Source organism: Lithobates pipiens, unplaced genomic scaffold (genome assembly GCF_037356315.1).
Source record: "Lithobates pipiens isolate NorthernLeopardFrog02 unplaced genomic scaffold, aLitPip1_a1.2 Scaffold_28, whole genome shotgun sequence".
Taxonomy (NCBI): Eukaryota; Metazoa; Chordata; class Amphibia; order Anura; family Ranidae; genus Lithobates; species Lithobates pipiens.
This window is the reverse complement of record NW_027507789.1, coordinates 95,589,158-95,602,935: the sequence shown is the minus strand read 5'-3', so window position 1 is coordinate 95,602,935 and position 13,778 is coordinate 95,589,158. Positions and strand designations below refer to the sequence as shown.

The following is a 13,778-nucleotide window of genomic DNA, read 5'->3' as shown; positions in this document are numbered from 1 at the left end:
ATGGCGCATGCTCAGAAAGGATTTACACGGCCGAAGGTTGCATTGCAGTGTATAGGACGTCGTTTTTCTAGTCCCGTCGTACGTGCTGTACACGTCATCACGCACGCTTTCAGCGGGCTGTCTGCTCATCGTGTGTGGTCAAGTCCGTTCACATCAAATTCTGTCGGATTGTCTGACAAACTTAGTTGGGCAGACAATCCGCCCGTGTGTACGCGGCCTAAGTTGCATGATTTAGAGTGCAACATTTTTATTTTATTTTTTTTAAATATCTCTTTATTTTTACATATCCATTATAAATTTCACCATTTACATTCATCGCTCTCTTAGAGTTTAGTGTGAGACTTTTATCCGACTTTACACTCTCTGGATCAAAGACGCTGCAACTTTAAGCCACATAGATTGGAACGGGTGCCATTGAAATCGATGGGCTGTCACTTGTCATGCGACTTTGTGTCCAAAGTCCCATGACTTGTCGCACTAGTGGAAACGGAGCCTGAAAGAAATCTGGCAGCAATAGAAGATATGTTTTTGAGTTAGGAATATAGTTACATACTGTAGTTAGGTTGAAAAAAGTCACAAATCCATTTAGTTCAACCAAAAACAAATAAAAAAAAAAAAATACAATACCATATACACAATCCTCTTCCAGTGTCATTGATTTCAGCGGGGAGGATCGACAATTTCAAAAAACTATTAGGCACCTGAACGACAACATACAATGTAATACTGACCTAAAATCACACATATATAGGTTTGACTTGATGGACTTGCGTCTTTTTTCAGCCTCTCCTACTATGTAACTATACCCACAGTTGATCCAGAGGAAGGCAACAAAACCCCAGCAAAGCATGAGCCATAAAAGAAAGTGCAGCGCTTAAACAATAAATATTACTGTGACCATTAAAAAAAGTGAAAAGAAAGAATGCCAAAAAAAGTGAAAACGAATACACACAAACTATTAAAGATGAATCAAAAAATATAAATTCAAGTGTCCATATATGAATTGATACAAAAAAAATGTCCAGTGTATGTATAGTAATAATTGAAACTTGATTGTTAAATCAAATTGTATTTGACCACGTGGACCCGTCACCTCTAAAACACCACTATTAGATGGAGGCTTACCAGATCCCCAGTGACCCCCCTATTAGGGGAGGTCAAACTGCGCGAATTCGATCCCAGGTCCCATAGACGTCCAGATACCCAGATGCCGGAGATTATCCCGATCTTTCGGATGTCTCGCAACCTTCGGATTCGCATGACTGCTCTCAGCAGGCCTCCAAACGAAGTGTCGCCATAAAAAAACAAAAATGCGCCAAATCGTGTGATATGGTTTCAACAAAAATGTATTAGAGCCGAATGCTCAAGCGCACATAAAACTACTCCACCGAGTCACAGCAAAAATGTACAAGTACCCCTGATGACGTCAGACCTTTGACGAATCGATCGTCGGGTAGCCATGCTCACACCCATTGCGCATATGCGATCGCAATACAAACTCTTGTTGAGGAGTTTTTAAATTTTTGTTTTTTTGCTAGCATTTGTTTGTTTTTAAACGCCACTTGTACATTTTTCCTGTGACTCGGTGGAGTCGTTTTATGTGCGCTTGAGCATTAGGCTCTAATACATTTTTGTTGAAACCATATCACGCGATTTGGCGCCTTTTTCTTTTTTTATGGTGACACTTCGTTTGGAGGCCTGCTGAGAGCAGTCGTGCGAATCCGAAGGTTGCGAGACATCCGAAAGATCGGGATAGTCTCCGGCATCTGAGTATCTGGACGTCTATGGGACCTGAGATCGAATTTGCGCAGTTTTACCTCCCCTAATAGGGGGGTCACTGGGGATCTGGTAAGCCTCCATCTAATAGTGTTTTTTTTTGTATCAATTCATATATGGACACTTGAATTTATATTTTACGGGGGGGGGCGTGGCTTGACTATGGCGCAGTAGAAACGTGTTTCCAGGGAGCTCCGTGCTGGGACCGGGCTGACCACCGCATATAGCCGGCGAATCCACGGACCAGCCTATGTCAGAGGCAGACCCCCTCCCGGGACACCGAACGCACCGCAGACATATAGATATCGCGGCGTATTTCCTCCGCAATCCGGCCGCTTCGCTACAGGCCGCAGCTGCTAACATGGCGCCGCTGCGGGCATCCACGGCGTCCGCAGCTCAAGGAAAGAAGAAGGGGACACAGCAGGCACAGTTGGGACAATGCTCCCCGGAGTCGAGCGCGGACTCTCCGATCCCCTCCCTGGACATCCCGAGCTCCGGCGGACTGTGTATGGTGCCTGGCTCCACCTCACGGGGGCAACCGCCAGCAGAGGCCTAAAAGCTACGGTGACGGCCATTTTAAATACGTTTCGTAACAAACCCCAGACGGAGGAGCTGGAGTTGGACCGGGTCCATTGCGTGCAGGACCCCAGAGGCGGAGACCCTGCAGTTCTGAGGGATGTGCTAGCCAGAGTGCATTTTTATTCCATAAAAGAAGACATCCTGCGCCAGGCCTGGACAAAAGGTCAGATAGACTTTGACGGTGCCACAGTGCAAGTGTTTCCGGACCTGTCCCGTATCACATTGCGGATGCAAGGTGCATTGTGTCCACTTTTGGATGCCATCAGGAGCGCAGGGGCCACATACAAGTGGGGCCATCCCTTCCATCTGATTATCCTTAAGGACAATGCCTCTTACATCTTGCGATGGCCAGAGCAACTCTTTGGCTCTTGGCCTGGGACTCAGGAAGCCGCAAAACAGAGAGCTGTTTATATGAAGTTTGCTTTTTGTGATAGAAAAGGTCTCCGTCCCACCCTGTAACAGTAAAAGGAGAAGCAGCACACTTATAGGTTCATGTCTTGGTCACTCTGCCATTTCCTACTATGAGCATGCCCCCTAGGCCCCTACACAGCAGCTCAACTCACAAGCTCCCCATCTAAGAACCCAGCTGCTCCGGGACTGCAAGAAGATGATACCAGGTGAAATTCAGGCATGTGTAGCCCATTGTCTCCACTGCAGGTGATGTTCATCTGGAACTGAAGGAGAAATCCAGGGAAACTTTGCTTCTCTACAGTTCCCTCGGTCCATGGGAGCAACGTTCCAGTTACTGTACAAAACTTTGTAAATAACAGATGTCCCGGAGGTTGTATTTATAAGAGGTGGAAGATTGCTTACCAACCACCCCTCAAGCGTGATCCGGTCCTTAGGGACCTTGATTAGAGGTGAGAGGCTGGGGGGAAACAAGGGGTGCACTTAAAGCACTGAAGGTTGAAGGAACGGTTTATATTGCACTTATTGCTCACATTGCATGATTACCATCATCTGTTGGACGGATTGCACATTTTTCTGAGTGGATTGTTTACATTTTGCACTGTGCACCGGATATTTATTTCTCAAATCGCCTTTCAGGACAACCCCGGAGAGTGTAGCTCCACCTTGTCATTAGGAAACACATGCCCACTTTAAAAACCTCTTCCTCCATGGCTTCAGTTATTGTGTTTCCTCCTTGGAGGAAGCATGTGCCTGAACCAGGGGAGAGCTACACTCTCTGCAGGGGAGTAAGGCTTACCTTTCGTTACAGGTTGTTTTTTCTTTTGACCCCCAGCAGCATCTCCAGTGGGGGAGGACTCCTGGAGCTCCTGGTCCCGCCGTCTCACGGGAGTAAGGACCCTCGGAGTGCCGGCGTCGGGTGCCCGGTGTCCGCTGATTTAGCACAGGGAGGGCTCTGTCGCTGGCGGAGGTCGCTGCAGGTCAGCGGCATGGCTCCGTTTTCGGCGCCGGGTCCCGGGCGGCGACAGCGTCGTTTACGGTGACGCGCAGGCGCTCTGAGGGGGCGTGGCGCCGTGGTTCAAGCGCCTGGAACGCAGGGATCATGGGGCGGGTCAGGTGACCGTGTGCTTCCGCTTCCGGCCGGCCCTGATGATGCGGCGGCCGGGAAAATTTAAAAAATGATGGAGCTGTTTGTGATAGCTGCCTTACTGAAGCGATGGAGTGTAAGCCAGCTATGGCAGAGACAGGCGCCCCTAGCACCGGTCCAGCCCAGGTACGTAAGGTGCACTGGCACCCTCTGCTTCACTGTTGGGCTATGTCTTTGTCTGTTCCCCCCTCTTGGGGGCCTGTCGCTGCAGGTCAGAGGTGACTTCGCTCGGACCTTTTGCAGCCTGGTTCTGGGGTCTCACTAGTGGTCTGTTTGGTGGTGGGTCTCTGCACTGGCTTGGTGTTAAGCAACTGGTTGTTGAGAGCTTTTAGTGAGTTAAACCTGCATGTCGTTTCAGGAAAAATCACTAGGAAAAGCTAGACCAGGTCAGAGAAAATGTCCTTCTTGCAAGACCCCCCTCAGAGATTCATGGCAGAAGGCAATGTGCAGAAATTGTATCAGAGAATTGGTGGAAGAGGAAACATCCCAGCAATATAAGGATTTGTTTTCTTCGGTTAAAGAGCTGACAAACTCCTTGAGTTCAGTCAGGTCCATCCTGATACAAAACCCTCCCGCACAGACCAAGCCTCAGAACTTACCGCCCAGCCCCAGGGCGTCGTCGTCCAGACAGGTGGATACCGAGGATTCTGGAGACGAAGGGGGTAGTACTCTCATCTCCTTCAGGGATTCTGAGGAGGAAGAAGAGGAAGAAGATAGCAGGGGCTCTAAATTCAAGCTATCACTAGAGGAAGTAGATGACATTCTTAAAGCAATCTACACTACTCTAGAAATTTAAGAAGAAAAAGTACAACTGTCAATTCATGACAAAATGTACCAGGGGTTGGACGAAACAAAACGGAGAGTTTTTTCCAGTCCACAGGGTTCTCTCAGATTCGGTGAGAAAAGAGTGGAAGGACCCAGAAAAAGCCCCTTTCTTCTCTAAAGCTCTCAAAAGAAGGTTTCCCTTCGAAGATAAAGACTCAGAGGTTTGGAACAAAAAACCCAGAGTCGATGCAGCTTTCTCACAGGTATCCAGATGAACGGATCTAGCCTTTGAGGATATGGGGATCCTTAAAGACCCAATGGACAAAAAAGCTGACTCCATCCTTAAAAAGGCTTGGGATGCTGCGTCAGTCAGTCTAAAACCAGCTATGGCAGCTACGGTAGTGGCCAGGAATCTGGAATGTTGGGTAGAGAAGCTGAAGAGCCATATTGAAGCGGGGACACCCCGCAAGGATCTCTTAGAGTCCTTTCCACTGATCCTGAATGCAGTCAAATATATGGCGGATGCATCAGCAGAATCGGTTAAACTGGCCGCTAGGTCTTCGGCTCTTGTAAATTCAGCCAGGAGAGCAGTTTGGCTGAAAACATGGTCTGGGGACACTGCTTCTAAGGTCAAACTGTGTGGTCTGCCCTTCTCGGGTGACTTGCTCTTTGGACCCGATTTAGAGTCTGTGCTGGATAGGACAGCCGATAAAAAGAAGGCTTTTCCAGCTAAGAAAAAGCAGGTTGCCAAAAAGAATTTTCGTGCTTTTCAGCAGTCCCATAAAAAAGACCAGGATCGCAAGAGCAGATGGGGTTCACAGAAGGGCAAAGGCAAGGGTGGAGTCCTCTTTAGATCTCCCCCAGAGCAGTCCCCTGAGAGCAAGTGACAATATCTCCCCAGTGGGGGGGAGACTGTCAGCTTTTCGCGAACAATGGGACAGGCTGTCTTCAAATCTGTTCGTGAAGAGTATTGTCGATCAGGGGTACAGGTTGGAATTTTCAGAACCACCCCCGAGCAGGTTTTATGTGACAACATTGCCAAGGGATCAGGAGAAGGCCTCTGCAATGAAGCTTTTGTTACAGGAGCTGATACAGCAAGAGGTTCTGATTCAAGTCCCAGTAAACCAGCAGGGCAGTGGTTTTTACTCACATATTTTTCTGGTGAGAAAACCCTCAGGGAAGTACCGTTTAATCCTGAATCTGAAAGTTCTGAACAGGTTCATTCGGTACAAACATTTCAGGATGGATACAATTTTCTCCATCACAAAGTTGTTGACCCCAGAATGCTTCATGGCATCCCTGGATCTAAGGGATGCCTACCTTCATATACCCATTCATCAGGCATCGCAGCAGTTCCTGCGCCTGGCATTGAAGGTGGGGAGTTCGGTATGGCACCTCCAATTCAGGGCTCTGCCATTCGGACTCTCGTCCTCTCCCAGGGTCTTTACGAAGATTATGGCAGAGGCTTTGGAGCCCCTGAAGTTGAAGGGGATTCCAGTCGTCCCTTATCTGGACGACCTTTTGTTTTTTGCAGACTCCAGGGAGCAGGTCGTAGTCAATCTCCAGAAGGCCCAGTCTCACCTCGAGGGCCTGGGATGGCTTCTAAATCTAGAGAAGTCAATCCTGACCCCCTCACAGGAAATGAAATTTCTGGGGTATACGTTAAATTCGATTCTCCAGAAAGTTTTCCTGCCGCTGGAAAAACAGGAAAAGTTGCAGCTAGCTGTACAGCGGATACAGAGCAACCAGACAGTCTCAGTCAGGACGGCTATGGCAGTTCTGGGCCTGCTTACGGCAGCAATCCCGGCTGTTCAGTGGGCCAGGTTCCATTCCAGACCCCTTCAGAGGGAGGTTCTGTCAAGCTGGTCCCATCAGAATCCTTTGGAAAAACAGCTAAAAATTTCGTCAAGGACGAAAAGGGCTCTTTGGTGGTGGAGAGACCAGGCAAACCTCTCAAGGGGCCTGGTGTGGACCTTTCCTGTGGACAAGCGCCTTACTACAGACGCAAGTGCCTGGGGCTGGGGAGCCCACCTGGATGGTCAGACATCTCAGGGGGTCTGGTCCAAACAGGAAGCTCAAAGATCATCCAACTGGAGGGAGTTGAAGGCGATCTTTCTGGGATTAGTGGCCTTTCAGCAGAGTTTGAGAGGCCACCATGTCCAGGTGTTGTCAGACAACACAACAGCGGTTACCTACATTATGAAGCAAGGGGGAACCAGAAGCAGGAGCTTGATGGAGCTGGTCAATCTGTTGTTAAATTGCTAGAGGCAGAATGGAGTCTGAATCAGGAAGTGTTCCTGATGATCTCCGAGGCCTGGGGGGTTCCACAGGTGGACCTTTTTGCCAGCCAGCAGAACTCAAAGGTGGACAGATTCTTTTCTCTTCACTGAGGAGATGCAGCAATAGGGTTGGATGCATTTGCTCACCCCTGGCATTACCAGCTGTGCTACGCCTTTCCCCCCTTTCCTCCAATTCCACTAGTACTGAGGAAATTCAGGGAAGAAGGGACAGACTTAATACTAGTCACTCCTTTTTGGCCAAAAAGGCCTTGGTTCGCGGGTCTTCGAAACCTAGCCTCGAAGCCCCCATGGAGGTTACCACTCAGAAAAGATTTGTTATCCCAGGGGACAGTAAATCATCCAGAGGTGGAACTTCTACAGCTAACCGCCTGGTTTCTGAGGAGGACCTATTAAAAGCCAAAGGTCTCTCAGATAAAGTAGTAAAGACCCTGCTGTCTAGCAGGAAGGCAGTTACACAGGCAATTTACATGAAAGTCTGGTGTAGTTCTAGAGAGCTCAAGGTCAAGAGCACGGTGTCCGTATTGGAGTTTCTCCATGAGGGAATGGAGAAGGGTCTCGCAGCCAGTACCCTGAAGACTCAGGTGGCTGCCTTATCAGTTTTCTTTGAAAAGACTTTATCTAAAGAAACTTTAATTTCTAGATTTTTTAGGGCTCTTGCTCGAAGTAGACCAGTAGCCCTTAAAGACTTTCCCAGTTGGGATTTGTCTACAGTTTTACAGGGTCTCTCGGGAGCACCGTTTGAACCCTTACAAGAAGCTTCTTTACAGAAGGTGGTTTTAAAAACAATCTTTTTGGTGGCCATCACCTCGGCCAGGAGAGTCAGCGAGCTCCAAGCTCTAGCTATTACAGAACCCTTCCTTAGAGTTTATCAGGACAGGGTGGTACTGAGGACGGATCCAGCATTCCTACCGAAAGTATCCTCAGCTTTCCATCGATCGCAGGAAATAGTGTTACCTACATTCTCTGCAACCCCAGCGAATGCAGGAGAGGAAGTTTTTCACACATTGGATGTGAGAAGGTGTCTATTACAGTTTCTGAAAATGACTAAAGATTTTAGAAAATCAAACGCCCTTTTTGTGATATTTTCTGGATCACGCAAGGGGGAGAAAGCTTCTAAAAGTACGCTGGGTAGGTGGCTTAGGTTGGCTATAACAGAAGCCTATAAAGCAAAAGGAGAAATACCTCCCTCAGGTATTGCTGCTCACTCTACTAGATCCACGGCAGTTTCCTGGGCTGAAAGGGCCGGTGCAACGCCTGAACAAATCTGCAAGGCTGCCACTTGGTCCAGTTATTCGACATTTCTCCGGCACTACCGGTTAGATCTACTGTCTGCAGCAGATCAGGCCTTCGGCAGGAAGGTACTGCAGGCAGTAGTCCCGCCCTAGGGTAAGTTTCTCGGTTATCCTCTCCGGGGTTGTCCTGAAAGGCGATTTGAGAAAGACTAAGTTAGACTTACCGGTGACGGTATTTCTAAGAACCTTTCAGGACAACCGTTACTTCCCTCCCTAGGTTATGCTTAGTAAATGTATTAAGTTCTACCATGGTGTTGTGCTTTCTGTGCTTTGTTTTCCAGTGTCGGAAGGCCACAATAACTGAAGCCATGGAAGAAGAGGAGGTGTTTTTAAAGTGGGCATGTGTTTCCTAATGACAAGGTGGAGCTACACTCTCCGGGGTTGTCCTGAAAGGCTCTTAGAAATACCGTCACCGGTAAGTCTAACTTAGTCTTTTTACTTACTGGAGTTTTTAAGATTTTTTTTTTGGCATAAATACATTGTGATTTGCACTATTGCATGGACTTATTGATTGATTCATTTTTGCCATATTGTTATTTTTGATGCACCTTACTATTGGTATTATGTCATATTGATACTTTATGCACTTTATTGCTTTGCACTAGTTTTGCTACTTTTTTGCACATTTTCATGCACTGTATGAATCTATATTTATATAATTTTTATTACCATATTCATATTGTTTTGGCGAGTACACATTTAGTAATATTTTAGTTAGCGCCACATAAAACACCCCCCTTATTTGCATTTTGAGTGTAGAGAACACTTTTTTATATGTGAGCAGCTTTCTATAGTTCATACCTAGGTCTTCTAGCGAGCTTGTGCGCAACAGGACTTACCCATTTTTACAACTCCTGGACCTGTTTGCTTTCTTGGGGGTGCCTGAGACTTCCGTCCCGAACTGGTTGGACTGTCTACCCCTGTCGGATAACCCCCTGATGCTGCCGTCCAGACCCCAGAGAATCAGTAGAAGACGCCGTCATTCCAGATCTCGGCAGGAACCCAGGGCTGACTTTGCCTCTCCCGAACCTTGACCCACCCGGTTGGAGGAACGCTACTCGGGATAAGTGAACTTTACTTGCCTCCCATCTAGGGCAGGGGTTCTGTTTTCACATATGAGACTTGTTCCAGTTGCTGGGGGGGAGGTGGGGACTCTTTTGGGTAATGTGTGTTCGGGCTATTTCTGGGGTTTGGGCTGATGGCAGGTAGTCCAGGGTACTCTGCCCGGCCCTTGTCTGAAGGGGGTGAGAGAAGACCTTTCGGCTTGCTATGTGGGAATGGTGCTCCCCGTTCTGTCCCCACTGGTGACACTTTGTGTGTTCAACTTGAACAGATGCGTGCAACAGGTTGCCTGGTCGCCAGGGGGGAAGAAGGAACGGGGACCGCCTACTTGCCCGGGTACCAGCAGAGGATTGGCTAAATAGCGGGTTGCTTTTTGCTGAACCGACCCCCCCCCCCCCCCCCGTTCCCCTGGGTGTAGGGTATGACAGACAGGAGTGGTAATGAGGAGAGATAGCGGGGTTTGGGGAGGTCACGGGGGTGGATAAGGGTGGTTATTCTCCCTGAGCGGAGTTGTTCTGGTTAATGTTGGTTTATGGTTTTATTTAATATGTATTTGTTTAACTTGGTGGGTCGGCCTGGCCCGCACGTCTCCCAACTTCTTGACTGAGCCAGTCTTTCACGTTCCACCACTAGGTTGCGCTAACTTGCGCGTGCACGCTAGTGTTTTAGTAAGGCTCCTGTGCTGTGGCACTTGCCCCTGCACTTCTTTGATGCCAACATCTCACTATTTTCTTTCTCTTTCCTTCTCCTTTACCTGCACTCCGTCTCCCCTCTCTCTCCCCCCCTTCCCCCCCCTTTTTTTTTTCTCCCTGCCTTCTACCGAACTCCCCTTCCCCGTCCTTGACGTAACATCATGTCCTCAGCGACACATTCCACACTGAGCGGACCCCCACGGGGGGTTAAATTCACCTCCTTAAATGTCCGGGGTCTCTCCACCCCCGAGGAGAGGTCCAGGCTCCTCTCCAATCTTAAAAAGTCCAACACCCAGATCGCGTTCATACAAGAGACATACTTTAGGCAGCAGGCGGTCCCCAGGCTTGGTAACCGCGGCTTTCCTACAGTGTACCACGCTCCCTCCCCCATTGCAAAATCCAAAGGGGTCAGCATTTTAATAGCGAAATCAGTGCCGTGGACCTTATTGGAGACGAGAGCAGATCCGCAGGGTCATTACTTGCTGGTCAAGGGCAGGTTCAGGAACAATATTATAACTATATGTTGAACGTATACTTCCCAAACATGGGCCAATTAGATATCATGAGAATCTTGACCCCAATACTCATGGAAGTGGGCGAGGGGGTTCTTTTGATGGTGGGTGACTTCAATTATGCACAGGAACCACTACTGGACGTATTGAGAGGAGCGTCTCACCTCACATACTCTTGCCTTAAAAATCTCAAGGCGGAACTACATGGCCTGAATTTGGTCGAATCCTGGAGGGTCCTGAATCCGGAGGAGAAGGACTTTACGTACTTTTCCCCGGTCCGCCATACTTACTCCAGGATCGACTTCTTTCAACTCCAACACAGGGACCTCCCCAGGGTGACTTCTGCTCAAATTGACCACATCTCTTTTTCTGACCATGCCCCAATCCAACTGATGTTGACGTGGGACTTGGACGCCCGCTCTCCCCCCATGTGCAGGCTTAATGAATCCCTCCTGCAGGACCCTGAGGTCCGAAGGGAGGGGGAGACTTTACTTCGGGGACACTGTAGATCCAGACCTCAGCCCCTCGTGTGTCTGGGAGGCCCATAAGTGTGTGGTGAGAGGGACGTTGATCCGAATTGGGTCGCAGTGGAAGTGAGAGAGGGACAGACGGATTGAATCGTTGGTGCGGGAGGTGCGCTCACTCGAACTCCTTCACAAAATATCCCTTGCGGCGTCTCACCTGGAGTCACTAGTTGGCGCCAGGGGGAGGCTGCAGGACCTGCTATATCAGAAGACGGTCCACCGCCTTGCCTGGGAGTGAAGCGTTCATTCTTTGAATTCTCAAACAAGCCTGGAGCGATGCTAGCGAGGGCCTTGCGGGGTCCGAGACAGCACACCTTCATTCCATTTATCACCACTAGACAGGGCTCCAAAGCCAACACATTGATAGAAATAGCACAGGAATTCCTTTGTTACTATCATCAACTTTACAACCTTCAACCGGGGGCAGACGCGGAGACCATAGCGTCTAGGAAAGCAGCGACGGGGAATACATCAGGGCTTCCGGTATGCCTAATTTGTCCGTTGAGGTCCGCGACGCCTTGGAAGCAGACATTACAGCTGAGGAATTCCAGGTGGCCCTTGCCCAAATGGAACCACGGAAGGCTCTGGAGCCTGATGGCTTCACCTTAACTTACTACCATACCTACACAGAACTACTGACACGGCACTTCCTTAAAGTATTTAATATGGTGAAGGAAGGGGGTGACCTGCAGGCTGACTCGCTACGGGCGTTCATATCCCTAATACCCAAGGAGGGGCAAGACCTCTCACAGTGTGGGAATTTCCGCCCCATTGCACTTTTAAATGTGGATCTGAAACTTTTTGCTAAGATCCTCTCTAACAGATTAGTGCCGCATATCCCAAGCTTGATAAACCTTGATCAAGTAGGGTTTGTGCCCATGCGGGAGGCACGGGATAATACGACCTGAGTTCTTAATCTGCTTCACGCTGCCTGTGGAGAGGGGAGGCCTTTTCTCCTTCTCTCCACGGACGCAGAAAAGGCCTTTGACAGGGTGGCCTGGCCTTTTTTGCAGGCCACCCTGGCACATGTGGGCCTAGGTCCCAGCATGCAGAGTTGGATCTCGGTGTTGTATTCTAAACCTACGGCAGCGGTTTGGGTGAATGACTGTCGCTCGGACTACTTTGCGATCTCTAACGGGACATGGCAGGGGTGCCCCCTGTCCCCTTTAATTTTTATCCTGACGCTGGAACCCTTTGTGTCATGTACGCAAAGGCCTAAACATAACGGGCCTCCGGAAACCCTCAGCTCATCACAAGCTCGCGGCCTATGCGAACGATCTTATCTTTTTCGTCTCCAATCCTGTCGTCTCCCTCCCAAATATCCTAGAGGCGATGCGAGTTTATGGGACTCTCTCAAACTATAAGGTCAATTGCGCCAAGTCCGCGGTTTTGAATGTCTCTGTCCCGGAGGTCGAGGCCCAGGGCCTGCGCTCGGCTTTTGCATTCCGCTGGGCAACCGACTCCATCAGATACCTGGGCATTGATCTCGCCGCGGACCTGGCGCAGTTGTATTTACACAATTATGTCCCTCTGTTGCGGAAACCTAGAGGGGTGGCACTCCCTGTCATTGACTTGGTTTGGGCGATGCAATGCCTTTAAGATGACGGCACTGCTGAGAATTCTATGTCTACCAAGCCTTACCGATCTACGTCCCTCCGAAATTTTTTAGACAATTGAAGTCCCTCCTTAGGAAATTCATATGGGCGCGGGGACCACCTAGGACAAAGCTTCAGACCCTTACCAGACCCAAGGACCGGGGTGGTGTGGGCCTGCCCGATATGCATAGGTACTATAGGGCGACCCTACTGACCGGAGTCGTGGACTGGCATTGCAATGAATTGCACAAACAGTGGGTGGAAATGGAAATTGAGGATGCATCTCTCCCCTTGTTGACATCCCCGTGGCTCCTGACGTCCTTACCAAAAGACATGCAGGATCACCCGCTTATTGGGGCAACATTGTCCGTGACAAGGAGACTATTCCGCACCAACGATCTCTCACCTCTTCCCTCCCCCATGACCCCGATAATTGGGAATCTGGAATGTCCCCCAGGGTTCACCAACGCCAGACTTCGTCGGCTGGTGGGAATGGGCAAGCACAGACTGGGGGAGGTGTGGCCTTCCGGGACATTCCCAAGTCTACAGGGGGGGGGGGGGGGTTGGCGGAACCGCCACTTGACGTTTTCAGCGCTTACCAGCTTTGTCATTTCTTAGTGGCGGTTTGGTGGGCCCCCTATACGCCGAGGGCCTTGACCTCATTTGAGACCATCTGCCATAAGACTGAGCCTGTACGACATGCTCTCTCTCTACTGTATAATCTCTTGTCGTCAATGGACAATGCCCCCCCCCCCCCCCCAGCGTTCATACGTCAGTGGGAAAGGGACCTGGGACTACGCTTTACCCCCCCAACAGGTAGGGAAGATCCTAGCACTGACACACAAGGCCTCACTCGCAAACTATTTCCAAGAATCTGGCTACAAAATAGTATCCCGTTGGTATAGGGTTTCATATCCCCTACATAAGATGAATGACTCCATTTTGGACGAGTGTTGGCGTTGTCAGTCCACGACGGGGTCCATGATCCACATCTTCTGGACATGTCCTATGCTAGACACGTTCTGGAGGGATGTGGTGGAGACGATTAAGCAGCTTACGTCGGTGGATCTTCGGGGAAACCCTGCCGCATGCCTTCTTCATTTGACAGACCGGCCCATCCGGAAGT

The 13,778-nt window shown here is 49.5% G+C and overlaps 1 protein-coding gene across 3 annotated transcripts in view; it reads left to right on the top strand.

The window, feature by feature from the left end:
- The window catches only part of FBXL20 (F-box and leucine rich repeat protein 20), a 694,061-nt gene that overhangs the window by 410,038 nt on the left and 270,245 nt on the right, over positions 1–13,778 (top strand). The window lies entirely within an intron of this gene.